Genomic DNA, 17,247 nt, shown 5'->3' with positions numbered 1-17,247 from the left:
ATCATCATAAATCCAAATGTACTCTTCCAGTATACACTAGTAACGATTGTATCTCATAAGTGTTAAGCAATTAGCTCTACACTTCCTTACATCAGTAGGGTCACATATCCCAATGCACTCTCTAAGTTATCCCACCAGGTATACACAGTCCACGGTCAAAGTCTTCATAGAATATGATACATCGATCCTCTATAACCTATCCAAGCCGTCAGTGATATATGGCAAAATCAGTCCTTTCCACGTCAGTACAAAACATGTACTCAAATGTGCTTTAGATACATAACTAAGCACAAATATCCTAAAGGTTCGAACCTCTAAAAATAGAGTATGGAAATCCTCTACAGATCAACCAACAAAATTAAATCATTCATCTACTAACTAATCAAGAATACCTTAATCCTCCACAAGCAACTAAGGTATATCCAACCACATAATATCATATGTATAAATGTGTACGACCCAAAAGAGAAAGTCAGAATTTAAGAACATCAAGACACTCTCATCTTCATCCTCAAAAACATCAGCCCACACTATATCAGATGAATAAATCTCCACTCCCCATGAGGGCAAGTTAGCATTCAAAATATCAATCATTATTTTTTCCACATAGTCCCATATTAGAGGAAGCATATATCATTTTTTTTTCATCCTGTTAACTATCCATAACCAACCAGATTTATTAAAATCTCATAGGTACATTCAACCGTAAAACTCTCCAACACCCAATTTATAATCTGATCACCAACCATACTCATCAAACCTGTGAATATCATAAATGACACTCACTATGTCACCCTCAATGACAACCCAAATATAAATCATCAAAATAGTTATCCACTAATAGATCATCAAAACAAATATCTAGTAATTGATCATCAGACAACCACATAACATTTACTCTCATAAATCATTAGAAATCAACATATCATAATATCTGATCTCACAATATCCCTCAACCTCAAACCATTCTCAACAATGATCAAACATGGTAACCCCCAATGATCAATTTCCATCGTACCTGGTATCCTAATATCCAAAAGATATGAGTATAAAACTCTCTTGGCTAAGTCAACAGGAATATGTAGGTATCATCCACTACCCAACTAACAATAGCAGAGGCTGGTATGTGCCTCCATCTCCTACGAGTAGTAACAGAAGCTAACACTACTGATGGTATGATAAGAAAAATCACCAGAGATTATAATCCTTTATCTCTATTAAGGTCAACCATGCTCAATGGCTAATCCATCACATGTAATATGTGCTACTACAACCAAACATGTACTAAATAAAGAATGCTAATACCTGTCATAAACTATAAAATTAAACATCATACCTATATGCCGCCTGGAGATGTTCCATCGCTGTCCAGTCCCCAAAATGACCTCGGAATTCCGTACGAGAAAAACAAACACCGGAAATCCATATAAATCCAAAACGGAAGTCCATAACATAATCGAAACGGACAAATCCGTGCAACCGAAAATAACTGCCCACACCAATATGTCTCGCAACTAGGGCTCGTATAAAAATATCCAAAATACCAAACGCAGGTATCACACCCTGCTCTGATACCAATGAATTGGTATCAGATAAATCTCGAAAATCCAACACACGGAAATCAAATAAATATCGCTAAACTTTGGCGCGCTAATACCCAATAAACTGATATCAGATTATTCAAAGTATCCATAATACGAAAACAAAGATCGTATAAATCTAGAACACACAGCAAGTATCGTATACCTGCTCTGATACCACTAAATTGTCACGCCCCGGAGGAGTCCCTGTCCGAAGAAATTTCGGCAGCATCTCCCCTGTACGGCGGACAATCTGAAACTTTTCTACATCTCACATATACATCAGCCACAGGCGGCTGGAATGATAACAGAAATAAAAACAAACACCACGCAGTTAATAAAGATATTCAGCCTCTGGCTGTCACAACCACGCAGTTAAAAAAAATAGTAATCAATAACAATAGGACTCTGACTCAAAATCCACCCTACTCCACTACACTCGTAAAGCTCAAATCTAACGATCTCACCTCTTCTGCCGTCCAGGCAGGCACGTAGTAGAATGAAATCCAATATCATATCAAAAATCAATCAAAAAATGTCACTCCATACAATATCCATAGGAAAAATCCAAAGACAATACCAAAAACAAAGTCTGATATAGAAAAAAAGGCCAAAATAAAACCAATAACGAACTAGTAGAGAACTAGCTCTACGTGCATATGGGGGGCCAGCGACTGGAACTGCTCCGGACAGCCTCAACATGATGAGTCCAACACTCAGCAGGTACAACTGATATGCATAATAAAACAAATAACAGACTACACTAATCATGCGTACAGTCTCCTGAATACGAGAAGGAATAAATGCAACTGAAACGAAATCAGGAGATAACTGTACTAACCGGGATCAAGGTACAAAGGTAACAAGTCGTCAGACCGAAGAAATCATAATCCTGTATGCATGTCAATCAAATGCATCCATACAAATGCAGCATATAAGTGCAACATTCACAACAATAAAATGCAATAAATGCATATGGTGACCGTGCACTCGGACATCACTGCTCCTGACAGTGACTGAGTGGACGGAATGCTGTCGGAGTACTCCTGTCCTCTGGCCCCAAATCATAAATGGGGGAGCTCAATGCTCTCATCTCCCGGTACACAACGACGGGGAGGAAATCTCTGCCGGCTACCACGCTGAGTCACCGGACCATCTGCCGGCTACCACGCTGCTACCCTAAATGCCAACGGAGCCAAACAGAGCGGAACTGACTGCCGGCTACCACGCTGAGTCCTCAGACCAACGGAGCCAAACAGCAGAACCGCCACACACCAGCCAGATATACAACTAATCCATGGGTGGTGTGTGTGGTACATGTAACTGGCGATGGGCTCAACCATAGTGGAGCCGACAATCGCACAGCATGCAAACATGATGCATGATACTAAGCATGACAATCTCATGAATAGTATAGCAAGATCCATACATAAATAAAAGGTGTACCACAAGTCAATGTATCAGATGGAAGGTACACAAACAGATAGGGTATCATATAAACCCTAGGTCCTGAACATGATGTATCACATGGTTGGGTCACTACCGAAAGCATGTATGGTCAGGTCAATAATAACATGCAGTGCATAATAAATAAACAAACAACATGTAACAGATCATGTAGTGACCAACCGAATCAAAAGGATAACACAATCATTGCTATATGTTAAACACTTTATTATGCATATCAAAAGACATAAGTCAAAGTACCCGCCTCCGATAAAATGGTCCAATCCGGTAATCAAGATACTCGTCGAGATACCGTCCTGAATCAAAGTCCTGTGTTGAACATATAGATATATTTTATTTAGCTACAATTCAAACGAATTTAAATAGCTTAATAAAACCCACGAAACTAATATCAGGGAAAAACCCTAATTAACATAACCAATTACCTACCAAAAATTAAATCTAACCATTGACTAAGGTTAATGGTCTTAACCCTAATCGTTCCATTAGATTCATTTAAAACCAACTCAATCTACAACAAGGATCCGCCATCAATGTATCATCCTATAACCAAATTAGGTACGTATCAATTCATACATAAAACACATTTTCACCTCAGATCACAGCTGGTGAAGATTCACTATTGCAGCACAGTAGACGAAGTTGCTGCCAACAATCCTATCCGGAGCGAGGTGGAACCGTTGCCTAGCAAGTTAACCCTTCCAAAACAGCACCTAGACAAATCCAATGTCCAATTCACAGTGTGTACATGCTCAACCATGCAAGTCCAAATCAAGGCTCACCTTGGGGGTCTGATCACCTTACTCACTGTCTGCACTTCACAGCAACCCGAGGCTGAGATCCAGCGCTGGAAGGACAGTGTAGCACAAAGGAAAACAATGGCACAGAGAACCCGTGTAGGCAAATTGGTTGGCTGCCGACGCTAGGGCAGAGAGGGACGGCAGTCGGCCGTGCTCAGATGTCGCTGAAGAGAGGGGTGTCGCGGCTTTGGCCCAAATCTAAGGCACGGTGTGGCTCGGGAAGGAGGAGGAGTCGGCCGGAGAACTAGGGCTGAGGAAGGCCGGCGGCAAAGAGTGGCTGTGAGGCGACCAAGGCTCGGCGGCGGGCCAACGCTAGGGCACAGAGACACCAAGTCTGTAGAGGAAGAGGACTGTGGTGGCACCGGCTAGAGCTCAGGCGACTGGAGTTCCTGTGGCCGGTGGTGTCTCAGCGTCGGAACGGCAGTGGCGCGCGTGAGGGAGGAGAGGCTAGGGCATGGGGTGGCGTCGCCGGCAGGGAGAGGAGAAGAAGAAGGCCGGGCTGGCTAGGGCACAGATGAGAAGAAACCGGCGCCGAGTGAGAAGAGAAGAAGAAAGGGGAACCGCTCGGCGCTGTTTAGGGCACGGGAGAAGGCAGTGTCGGGCACGCACGGAAGAGAAAAAGAAACGGAGAGGAAAAGGAAAAATAAAGGAAAAAGAAAAAGGAAATATAAAATAAACATTTCCTCACTTAAATGGGTCGCCTAAACAGGCTTTTCCCCGGGCCCCATTTTCATCCCCGTTAACTCGTCCATACGAGTTTCGAAAAATTCCCGAAAAATTTCCAAAAATTCCGGAAAATTCCCTTATTAATATTCGCCTATTTTCCGGTATTTTACAGGATGAGGCCGACATCTGGTGGGTTATGCAACGTTCCATCAGAGGCGAGCAGAACATTACCTGGGCCAGATTCATAGAGGCTTTTGAGAGCCGCTACTTTCCACGAGCATATCAGATGACTCGCCGGCAGGATTTTCTGAGTCTACGACAGAACAACCGCTCGGTGACCGAGTATAATGTAGAGTTTAACCGATTGGCCATATTTTGTCTAGAACTGGTTGCTGAGGACAGTTCCCATATGCAACAGTTTATTCAGGGGCTGGATGGACATCTGCATGTAAAGATTGCCGATTTTGGGAACGCATCTTACATAGAGATGCTGGACCGATCCCTAATGATAGAGTCAGCTCACCAGAGAGCGTATCCAGACAAGAAAAGGAAGCAGACAGGTTAGACATCAGGGCAGATCCAGCAGGCACAGGCAACCAGACAACAACAGAGTGGTCGCAGTCGACCAGGTCATGATACTTCTGGGGCATCAGGTCAGCCTCAGAAGTCAGGACGAGCTACATCAGGACATTTTCGGTCTTCTCAGTAGAACCAGAAACAATCCGCTAGCGACATTCGCTGCACCAGATGTGGGTCCAGAGACCACATCACCTTAGTCTGCTCTCTGGGACAGTCAGTTTGCTATTATTGCAAACTGCCTGGGCACCAGAGTCGAGAGGCTCAGCATATTACCTTCGGAGTTACTGCTCATGGAGGACAGCATAGTCCGTTAGGGACTCATCGAGAGGGCGGAGAGCCCAATGTTCGCATGGCTAGTAGAGGATTGCTCCCCCTGCAGCTGTTGCTTATGGCATGTATGGACAGGAGCACCCTAGTGCCCTCTAGGTACCACAAAATCATGTTGTGGGACCCCCGTATCAGCTGCAGCCTCAGCCCCTAGTCCAATATCTACAGCCCCAGCCACTGGTTCAGTACCAGACGCAATCTCAGCTAACAGTACAGTATCAGTCGCAACCCTCTCATCCACCTCTGGCACAGTCTCCGGCACCGCCTTAGTGGCAGGCTCTTGCCTAGATGTAGTAGCCACTAGCAGCGTTACCACCTCTACCTCCGCCAGATACTGGACGGATACACACAATTACCAGAGAGGATGCTCAACGGGCCGACGGATCCATTTTCCATGGTACAATTTCTATTTATGTCTTATCTGCGGATATGCTGATAGATACTGGTAGCTCACATTCTTTTATATCCCGTACCTTTATGAGGGAGATTGGAAGATTACCCACCTCCAGACCGCAGCGACTGACCATCTCTCTACCGTCCGGTGATGCTTTGGGCGTCACCTAGGAGGTCAAAGGTTGCCCGTTAGACTTTGGCAACAAGATACTTACAGTAGATCTATTAGTACTGGAAATGGTCGAGTTCGATATTATTCTTGGCATGGATTGTTTGTCAGCATATCATGCCACTATTGATTTTCAAACGAGGGTGGTTACATTTCGGCCTCCAAATCAACCCGCGTGGGATTTCACTAGCATCAGAGACGATGACATATCGATCATTTCAACGATTCAGGCTCAGAAGCTGTTGTCACATGGTTGCCAGGGTTTTCTATTATCTTTGATTCATACTGAAGACAACAGTAGTTCTCAAGTCTCCGACGTTCCAGTAGTCCAAGAGTATCCGAATGTATTTCCAGAAGAGCTACCAGGTTTGCCTCCCAGAAGGCAAGTGGAGTTGCTATTGAGTTGATTCCGGGAACCGCGCCGACATCAAAAGCTCCTTATCGTATGACACTAAAAGAGTTGAATGAACTGAACGTTTAACTCCAGGAGCTTTTAGACAGGGAATTTATACGCCCTAGTGCTTCTCCATGGGGTTCTCTGGTATTATTTGTCAAGAAAAAGGATGGTACACTGAGGTTGTGCATTGACTACAGACAGCTGAATGCAGTAACCGTTAGAAATAAGTAAACCCTTACCACGAATCGAGGATTTATTTGATCAGCTCAGAGGTACATCAGTGTATTCTAAGATTGATCTGCGATCCAGATATCATCAGCTGAGAGTCAGAGAATCTGATATTCAGAAGACAACATTCCGTACCAGATACGACCATTATGAGTTTTTGGTAATGCCATTTAGGCTTACCAATGCTCCAGCAGTGTTTATGGATTTGATGAACAACGTCTTCTTGGAGTATCTTGATCAGTTTGTTATCATTTTCATCGATGACATATTGGTCTATTCACTTTCCGAGGAGGAATATGCACAACATCTTCGCACAGTCTTGAAGACTCTTCGACGACATCACCTCACTACAACAAAAACCCTCATAGACATCGATTTTCCACCGGTGTCTATTACATTTTCGACCGATGTCTATGAAGCCGATGTAAAAGGTCTGCCATTTTAGACATCGGGTTAAAACTAGTGTAGTATCACTTAACGACATCGTTTCATCAACGGTGTAAAACCGATGTAATATTATATGTTAATAACACCATTTTTGACAGCGGTATACGACCGATGTAATATTAGTTAATAACACCGGTTTTACAGCGGTGGAAAACCGATGTAATATCTGTATTTTTTAACAGCACAAATTTGATTTCCGAAGCAATGAAAAATCGACAGTAACAAAAAAAAATACACAAATATTCACAAATTACACAAATATTCTTCATTCAACAGTATCCATAAAATACACAAATATTCACAAATTACATAAATAATCTTCTTATAATAGTATCCATAAAATACACAAACATTCTTTTTACATCAAAAGCTAATAGATATCAGAATCAAGGTAGAACATTCTTTTAACAACACATCAAGGTAAAACCGCACTTCAAATGTAATCTAGGATGCATTCAGCCCACTTGAACCGTACTTTATCAATTTCAACTCTGGAGTACTTGAGATTTGTAAACTGTAAAAACACATAAATAATATATTAGTAAATATGCAATTTTGAAAGCTGGAAATGGTAAAGATGCAATTTTGATTGATTTATTTTTTTCCAAATATCTGCTCTAGCTCTAACGAGGCCAGTCTAGTTTTTCTGATCTCTATCCTTATAACACTTCAAATCAAGCATTTTGAAAGCTTTTCAGTCTGGTTTTGCAATGAGAACTACCAATAAACTAAATTTGGAATGCAAAATATCTAAACCAAAGAAAGTCTCTTTCTAATTGATACTTGCAACAAAGATAATCTACAATACTTTATACAAAGTTAATTCATGATCAGGACCCAATAATCCACTATATGTCAAATAACTAAAACAAATGTGTACATGTATCAAATAAAATAGAATACTAAGTTTTTAAAGGCTGCTATGGAAGACTATTGTTCATAATGCTTAATTCATTGAAGGATAATTGCGTGCATATATGACACTTAGTATATGCTGCTTAGAATATAACATAGATAATTTGCTCCTTCTTATTAAAGTGTAGAGATTGATAAGAACCGACAGCATCATACAACAAATTACTAGGCATGATAATGGTTGAATTCAAAAATCATGGAAGGACCAAGAGCATCATATAACAAATCAGTGATCCTGAATTCTATTGAACTATTAATCATAGACGAGCACATAGCTGCCAAAATTGAAATAGAGAAGTTCAAAGACTACATAGAAACACATCAAGCACCAGGGGAAAAGCATAGCAACAACAAGATCTGATATAATGAGGGAAAAGCTAAGAGACGTTCATAATCAATCAAAATCAAATATGAGTTTGTATCAATTATGATACTGAAGCAATGTTGGAAAATGCAACAAATTATCTTTAGGGCTTATATGCAAAATGGAAGATATTGTATTATTACCATTGTTGCAAGTGAATCCTTGTGGTCAACCCCAAAATTTTCAATTATATCTTTCATATATCGCATGATATAAAAACCACATTGCTCCGCATCCGGTTGTTGAGGAGCCTATGTTAGAAAAGAAATATTGGAATAACTCCTTCGAGGATAGTGAAACAGTTGCTAATCAAAAGGATCAGACATACCTTGACAACTTCTCATGTTGGTTGTTTTTTCCCTTTCCTTCCCACCTCCGCATTATACAATTTCAAGGCCCTTCATGCATATAACCCATGGGAATTGTATTACCACATCAAAATACATCCATGTTTCAACAAAGGTAAGAAAAGAAGCCAAAAAACTTACATGTTGACAACATATTTCCAATCTTGATCACGAATGCGGTGACCAAGAGGATCTAACAAAAAATTAATCTCCATCTCAACATTGATGATAGTCAAAATCCAGTGAAAACTACACAAAGAAATATAATTAGTGTATGCATCTCAACATTGATGATAGTCAAAATCCAGTGAAAACTACACAAAGAAATATAATTAGTGTATGCATCCTGCATGTTCTCAAAATATGCAAGTGAGAGTGATATATAATGTTCTCCAGTGCCATCTATGTCAAACTCCAAATGGATGCAGGACCGGTCCGAAGCTGAAGTATGAAGCTCTCGTCTTACATCCACATTAGCCCTTGAAGATACACAAGTTGTGTTAGATATGCTTTTCATGGACTGGAAAATCCTAACCAGTACTATTTTTAAATTGTCTTTGTAAAGAGCATCTCTACCTGCATGGATGTCGTATGTCATGAATAGCATGGCCATTTGCAAAACTCAAACTTTTGTCTAGATATGGAACTTCTTCAGGCTTGACAAATACAACCCGGTATTCAGGAATGGTAGCTGTATAAGGAGTGCACCTGTCTCATTTTCATCCTGAAGTAACTTATCCAACTCTGGCCAAAGAAGCTCCCTCCTGAAAGTACAGTTGATATTTCATATTCCACAAAGGAGTAATGAGATAATGATGGGCAAAAGAGAAAAAAAAATAGAAAACTCAAAAATAGCAGTAGCCGACATTGAAATTTGGATGGCATGCATAAAAGTTTGCTGATACTACATACCATGCAGAGAAGTCATCCTCAATACCCTGATCATCATCTCCCAACCCCACTTGGACAATGTGCTTGGCGCCTATGCAGAGGAAAAAAAAAGATAGAAGAATATCCAAGTAAGAATGATGCTTAAATTCATTAAACACATCTACAAACTTGCACATGACTACTACATTACAGTTGTATGTATGAAACTCACAGATAACATGACTACTCAACTGTTTCTTAGTAACTCCTCATACCATGTTGACTTTACAAGTTTTTAGAGTAACAATTAGTCTGCAAAATAAGTTAAATTCTCTAGAAAAATGAAATGCATGAACTTTGAGCTTGCAACTGAAGATAGGATTTAAAATCAGCTTTAGGAGCATATGTGACTTAGTCAAATCACAAACTAAATAAATCGACTATATACCTTGCTCATGAATCAGTTCATCGACCACCACAGCAACCTTTGCAAGGACACAATACACAAATATATCAGCCAAGCAATTCCCACAAAAAGAATACTAACAATTTCATCATGCCAAACCTTATTAAAATGTTCATATTTCTGATTGCCCAAACTAAACACACCAAATTGAAGATTTTCCAACCAGGTTCCTCTCTCTTTCCCCTATAAAAACTAATAATCAGCAATCGATCAAGGCAAAAGGATTATTGGTAGAATAGATTAACTAAATGTGCATGCTTCCAGAACCTCTGTAAACCATTTGTAGAACCGGGCAGCATTATCAGTAGGCTCGCCATCTCCATACCTAAAGAAAACAAAGGGATCAACTCGAACTTTGAGGAAACTGATCGTTTATAAAAACAAAATATTCCTGGCTTTCAACTTACGTAGCCAAGAAGAACAAAGCCAAGCTCTCCTTTTTCAGGTTCTCCTCGTACTCATCATCCTCAGTAGCATATTCATCCTATAATTGAGGAAACTAACTACAGATCAGTCAATTAATCAGTAGTAATTCCAATTATCTGAAACAGAAGGAAGATGATCTTACGATATCCACGAGTTTAAATATGGCATTAGGGTGCCGTGCTTTTGCCTCCTCAGCCAGCGCCTAGAAGGGGGGAAAAATCTAAGATCATGGGAGAAAAATTCAAAAAATGAACTACTCGGATAAAAACCCTAACCTTCGCGAACCCCTCAGCTGTCCTGGTCTGCGTCCCGAAGAAGACCGTGACCTTCTTCTTCCCTTGGTCCTCCTCTGTATCCATCTGGGTCTTCACCACTAGAGGCTTCGGCGGCTCGGCGGGCTTCCTTCCGCTCGATCGCCAGACGAAGAAGATTGCCACGCAACTGACGAGCATGACGATGACGATGCTCAGGACGGCGATCAGCAGCCGGTTCTCCACGAATGCATCCCCGGTCCGGAATCGAGCCCATATCCGTCGGAGAGGGAGGCGACGACGACCGACAAGAGATCGAGCGACGACGCCTTCTCGGAACCTATCTGCATCTTGGCGGATCGAGCGGTGAATCGAATGCACAGATCTCCGATCTCTATTTCTGTCTGCTTCGATTTGGGAGAACGAAGGATGTCGAGATTGGGTCGGCGATGGGAGGGGAGGAGAAGATAGAGGCGGAGAAGGTGAGTCGCCCGAAGACGGCTCTCTGTCCCTGCCTCCCGTGGACGGAAATGCTAACTACATAAATTCGATTACCACCTGTTTTTTCTTCTTTTTTATAAAGAAATGCTAACTACATAAATCAGTGAGTAATTTTCATTTGGTTCTTCAGAATCCACCTACTTGTTTTATTTTTTTTCTTTTTTAGTTTAGAATATTATATTTTCATCCTTTGTAATGTATACAAATAAATAAAATAAAACATTATTTTTTCCTCCATCAACACTAGACATCAAGCAAAGTTTAGAACGGTAACGAATTATAATTTTATGTTATATTTGTTTCTTGAATTATTTAGTGTGTTAAAAAGCTAGATGGTACTTTATTTCTATTTTACAATTTATGAGGTGGTAAGCTGTGGAGGTAAAGTAAAAACGAGGTTAAAGTTTTTCATTTTTACAAGTTATAGTTTGTTTAGGAATATTTTTATTTTAGTTTTAAAAGAATGTAAAACAAATATTTAATATTGAATTTTAGCACTTTGAGATTTATTTTGGTTCATTAACACCACTTTTAACAACAGTTTTTTATTATCCGATTTCGTAGATAGAACAAGAAAATTATCATAGACACCGATTTTAAAAACCGCTGTTAAAACCGGTGTCTATTAATGAAAAATGGGTGCTCATAGACATCGTCTAAAAAAACCGATGTCTATTAGCGAAAATCTACACTCATAGACACCGATTTTTGGAAAAACCGGTGTAAAATACTCAAAGACATCGGTTTTTGCTTAAAATCGTTGTTGTTCCACTGATGTCTATGAGGGTTTTTGTTGTAGTGCTTATATGCGAAGTTCAGCAAGTGTGCTTTTTGGCTATCTTCAGTCGATTTTATGGGACACATGGTCTCTAGCAGAAGTATTTCAGTAGACCCTCAGAAGATCGAGGTTATCACCAGTTGGGAACAGCCGAAATCAGTACAAGAGATCCACAGTTTTCTGGGACAAGCTGGATATTACAGACGCTTCGTCGAGGGTTTCTCCCGGATTGCTATGCCGCTAACACGCCGGACTAGGAAAGGCGTGAAGTTCACTTGGACAGAAGCTTGCGAGACTTGCTTTCAGGAGCTGAAGTGGAGATTAGTGTCGGCTCCAGTTTTGGTTTTTCCCTCTGGAGAGGATGGATTCGTGCTCTATGCCGACACATCTCTTCAGGGTTTGGGCACTGTTCTAATGTAGCACGGTAGGGTAGTCTCCTATGCTTCTCGTCAGTTGAAGGAGCATGAGAAGAACTACCCAGTACATGATTTGGAGCTAGCTGCCATTATCTTTGCTTTGAAGATTTGACGGCATCATCTGTACGACATTACCTTTGAGATTCTTACAGATCATAAGAGTCTCAAATATATTTTCACCCAGAAGGAACTTAATCTCCGGCAGAGGAGATAGATGGAGTTCCTAAAGGATTATGACTGTACCATTAGCTATCACCCAGGGAAAGCTAATGTGGTTACCGATGCACTCAGCAGGAAGTCCAGAGGGACTTTGTCTTGCCATAGGGCTTCAGTCACAGACTTGATTCAGAGTTTCTCTGAGTTAGGCCTTGAGGAGCAGGGACAGACAGAGCAGGATATTCTTGTTACCATGGATGCTCGGTCATCGATCAGGACGAGGATCTGAGAGGCCCAGGCTGGTGATCAGCATTTTCAGTTCATTGGCAGCCAGATAGTTTCCGGGCAGCAGACCAAGTTCACACAAGATGAGGAGGGTATTATATATTCCGAGGTAGATTATGCGTACCTCAGTCTCACCCGGTCTTACAGGAGCTACTTCAAGAGGATCATCACTCTCAATTTACGATCCATCTAAGTGGGACCCGCATGTATCGAGATTTGAGGCGTTCCTACTGGTGGAACGGTATGAAGAAAGACATCGCGGAATTTGTAGCTAGATGTCTTGTCTGTCAGCAGGTGAAGGCTGAGCACTAGAGACCTGCCGGATTACTTCAGCGGATTCCTATTCCTGAGTGGAAATGGGAACATATTACCATGGCATTTGTGGTGGGTTTGCCTAGGACACGATGAGTCCATGACACGATTTGGGTAATCGTTGATCGATTAACCAAATCCGCACACTTCTTAGTGATCTGGAAGACTAATTCCCTGGATCGATTGGCAGATCTGTATTGCTGATAGATCATCAGATTACATAGTGTTCCTTTAACTATTATTTCGGATAGAGACCCTCGGTTCACGTCCTGTTCTGGCAGAGTCTGCAGCAGGATTTGGGCACTCATCTCCGTTTTAGTACATCTTTCCATCCGCAGATAGATGGACTGTTGGGTTTTTTGGGCCGCAAAAACCGCTTTTTCACGTCGCGGAAACCCTGAAACTCCCTAGACAACGGATCCGTGCAAAGAAAAATTTTCAAAAAACTACGAGTACGATTTTACCAAGATCTACACTTAGATCTACATGGAGAAAATCTTATACCTTCGATGCGTGCCCTTCGCGAGTCTCGCTTGTCCAAGGAGATGCCGGATCTCTAGTTGTCAAAGTAGACAACTCTCTAGAAGTATCCACACGAACAAGATGTGTTCTCTAACACATAAGGATGGAGAAGAGAACACCACAAGTGTGCTAGCACTTCTTGATGCTCTCGGGTGGGATTGGAAGAAAAAGAAAGGAAAAGAAGAGAACACACTCCTCTAAAATCTCTATGTGACTTTCACTAACCTTTCTTCTTGGATTAGATTCACTCTCCTTTCTTCTCCCTTGCTTGAAACCCACGACCAAGAGAAGAGAAGGAGCAAGAAGAGAGCTTAGAAGGAGGAAGATGACTTGACTGAGAGTTACTCACCAAAAGAAAACTTCTATTTTTCCATCAAGTGGTGTAACCCCCTTCACATTAATCACAATTAATGTGGAGGCCATTAAAGAGAATAGTTGTAACCTCCATGAGGTGGCACATCATCATTAGTTCTACTAATGCCAAGTCACAAATGATGTCGCATAAAGTCAAGTCAAACTTGACTCTTCCTCTTCCTCTCAAGTCAAGTCAAACTTGACTTAATCTCTTTCATGGTTGATCTAATCCAACCATTTAATTCAAGCCAATATAATATAATGAATATAATTCATTAAATTAAATTGATTCAAAGAGTCATAATCTAAATTAGACTCATTGAACACATGAATCAACTTGAGTCCAACTCAATTATCCCAATTAGGATTACTCTTAATCCAATTTGATTTATCACAAGAATCTAATCCTCTGGTTTATCATATGAACCTAATCTCCATCCACTTGTTCTTTGTGTGTGACCCAATAGGTTCTTGTAACGTTGGCAATGCCCCTAAACTCATTTAAAAGCATAAGTAATGAGCGGTATCTATCAATACATCATTACTACCCAAGTTACAAGAATGTTGAGATCCAACATCACCTTGTGACTACTAATTGTGACTCTTCACAATATATGACAAGTGTCCTTCTATCCTAGACATCTAGATTAATCAATGTGAGGCATAGACCGTGTCATCCTCTAACCAATCTAAATCTTGAACTCCAAGTAGACTCACTCAATCAAATGAGCTCAATATCTCATATTGACTCATTTGGGCATGGTCATGCACTTCGTGGTCTCACTCTATCAAGAATATCGATGTCACTCCCGTCATATAGGAGGGATAGATCCCTTCTACATCACTCACATCCCTCCGCATAATTTGTTACATACCTAGTAATCGCCTTTATAGTCCACCCAGTTACGGGTGACGTTTGACGAAACTAAAGTACATAACTCCTTATGTAGGGATTCATGGTGACTTCAGGTCTAAGGACTAGTAGTCATACTAATAGCCACATGAGAAAGTATATGACACTCATACAACGATCCATGATACTTTCTCATGGCGGGTCATTCAGTATACATTCTCTAATGCATACCCATGTGTCAACTTAATATCTCTATATCCATGACTTGTGAGATCAAGTCATCAAGTTGACCTACATGCTAGTCTTATTGCATTAACATTGTCCCTGAATGTTAATAGTCGACTAGGAATGATTAAAAGTAGTGTTCCCTATATCATCTCACTATCGATTCAACCAATCGATTGATATAGGTAAGAACCTTCTACTCAATGATGTTATTATACTTAGTTTATTTGGCACCAGTACAAGTAAGTATAATAACCAAAAACCAAATGCCTTTATTTATATAGAATATAATACAACAAGTACAAAATACAATCATCAAATGATTGGCTCTAGGGCTCTAGCTAACAATCTCCCACTAGAACTAGTGCCAATCAGTGTAGGTTCTAAGCCCCAATGACCTAGTGTGACCATCATGCTTCCTCTGTGCCAAAGCCTTGGTCAAGGGATCTGCGATGTTAGCCTCTGTAGGTACTCTGCAAATGTTCACATCTCCTCTCTCGATGATCTCTCGAATGAGATGGAAGCGCCATAGTATGTGTTTGGTCCGCTGGTGTGAGCGAGGTTCCTTTGCATGTGCTATAGCTCCATTGTTGTCACAATAGAGCTCAATAGGGTCAGCAATGCTAGGAACCACCCCAAGTTCAGTGATGAACTTGCGAATCCAAACTGCCTCTTTTGCTGCCTCTGATGCAGCAATATACTCGGCCTCTGTCGTAGAATCAGCTACTGTGTCCTACTTCGGACTCTTCCAGCTCACAGCACCACCATTAATGCAAAACACGAACCCCGACTGCGATCTATAGTCATCCTGGTCGGTCTGGAAGCTAGCATCACTGTAACCCTTTACAGCTAGCTCATCATTGCCTCCATATATCAAGAAATATTCTTTAGTCCTTCTTAAGTACTTAAGAATATTCTTGACCGCTATCTAGTGACTTTCACCTGGATCTGACTTGTATCTGCTCGTCATGCTCAAAGCATACGAGACATCAGGTCAAGTATATAGCATGGCGTACATGATCGATCCTATGGCTGAGGCATAAGGGATCTGATCCATGTGGTCTCTCTCCTCTCTAGAAGAGGGACCTTGAGTCTTCGAAAGACTCACGCCATGTGACATCGGCAGAAATCCCTTCTTGGAGTTCTGCATGGCAAACCGAAGGAGTACCTTGTCAATGTATGTACTCTGACTTAGGCCAAGCAATCTCTTAGATCTATCTCTATAGATATGTATCCCTAGAATGCGGGATGCCTCACCTAAGTCCTTCATTGAGAAACAACTCCCTAGCCAAGTCTTGACAGACTGTAGCAAAGAGATGTCTTTCCCAATGAGTAGTATGTCATCCACATATAATATGAGGAAGACAACTATGCCCCCTACAACCTTCTTGTAGACAGAAGGTTCATCTTCGTTCTTGATGAAACCAAACTATTTGATTGCATCATCGAATCGAAGATTCCAACTCCGAGAAGCTTGCTTTAGTCCATAAATGGACCTATGCAGCTTGCATACTCTGCTGGTATGCTGTGGATTTACAAAACCCTCAGGTTGTGTCATGTACACATCCTCGAGTAGGTTTCCATTCAGAAACGCGGTTTTGACATCCATCTGCCATATCTCATAGTCATGGTAGGCTGCAATAGCAAGCATGATCCGAATGGACTTAAACATCGCTACTGGAGAAAAGGTTTCATCATAGTCAATACTATGAATCTGTTTAAAACCTTTAGCTACCAAGCAACCCTTATAGATAAGTCCATCCATGTCAGTCTTTCTCTTAAAGACCCACTTACACCCAATGGGTTTTACCCCTTTAGGTGGATCAACCAAAGTCCATACTTGGTTGGTGTACATGGATTCCATTTCAGATCTCATGGCCTCTAGCCATTTCTCGGAATCTGGTCTCATCACAGCTTCCTGATAGGTGGTAGGCTGATCCTCTATGAGCACAACGTCATCATGGTCAGACAAGAGAAATGAGTATCTCTCAGGCTGATGACGTACCCTATCAGACCTGCGAAGAGGTATGTCTACTTGAACTGGTTGTTGTTCCTCAACTCCTTGTGGAACAACATCATCCACAACACTTTCTGGTTCCAGTTCAACTTCCATCGAGGCTTCAGTGCTATTGTTCGCATCTTGAACTTCTTCA

General features: G+C 41.1%; 1 pseudogene; it reads right to left on the bottom strand.

Moving 5' to 3' along the window:
* Positions 1-4,892: 4,892 nt before the first annotated feature.
* On the bottom strand, positions 4,893-10,893 carry LOC121994781 (annotated as a pseudogene).
* Positions 10,894-17,247: the final 6,354 nt, after the last annotated feature.

Source organism: Zingiber officinale, chromosome 6A (assembly GCF_018446385.1).
Source record: "Zingiber officinale cultivar Zhangliang chromosome 6A, Zo_v1.1, whole genome shotgun sequence".
NCBI classification, from domain to species: domain Eukaryota; kingdom Viridiplantae; phylum Streptophyta; class Magnoliopsida; order Zingiberales; family Zingiberaceae; genus Zingiber; species Zingiber officinale.
The sequence above is the reverse complement of the archived record's forward strand: the minus strand, read 5'-3'. Positions and strand labels throughout refer to the sequence as shown.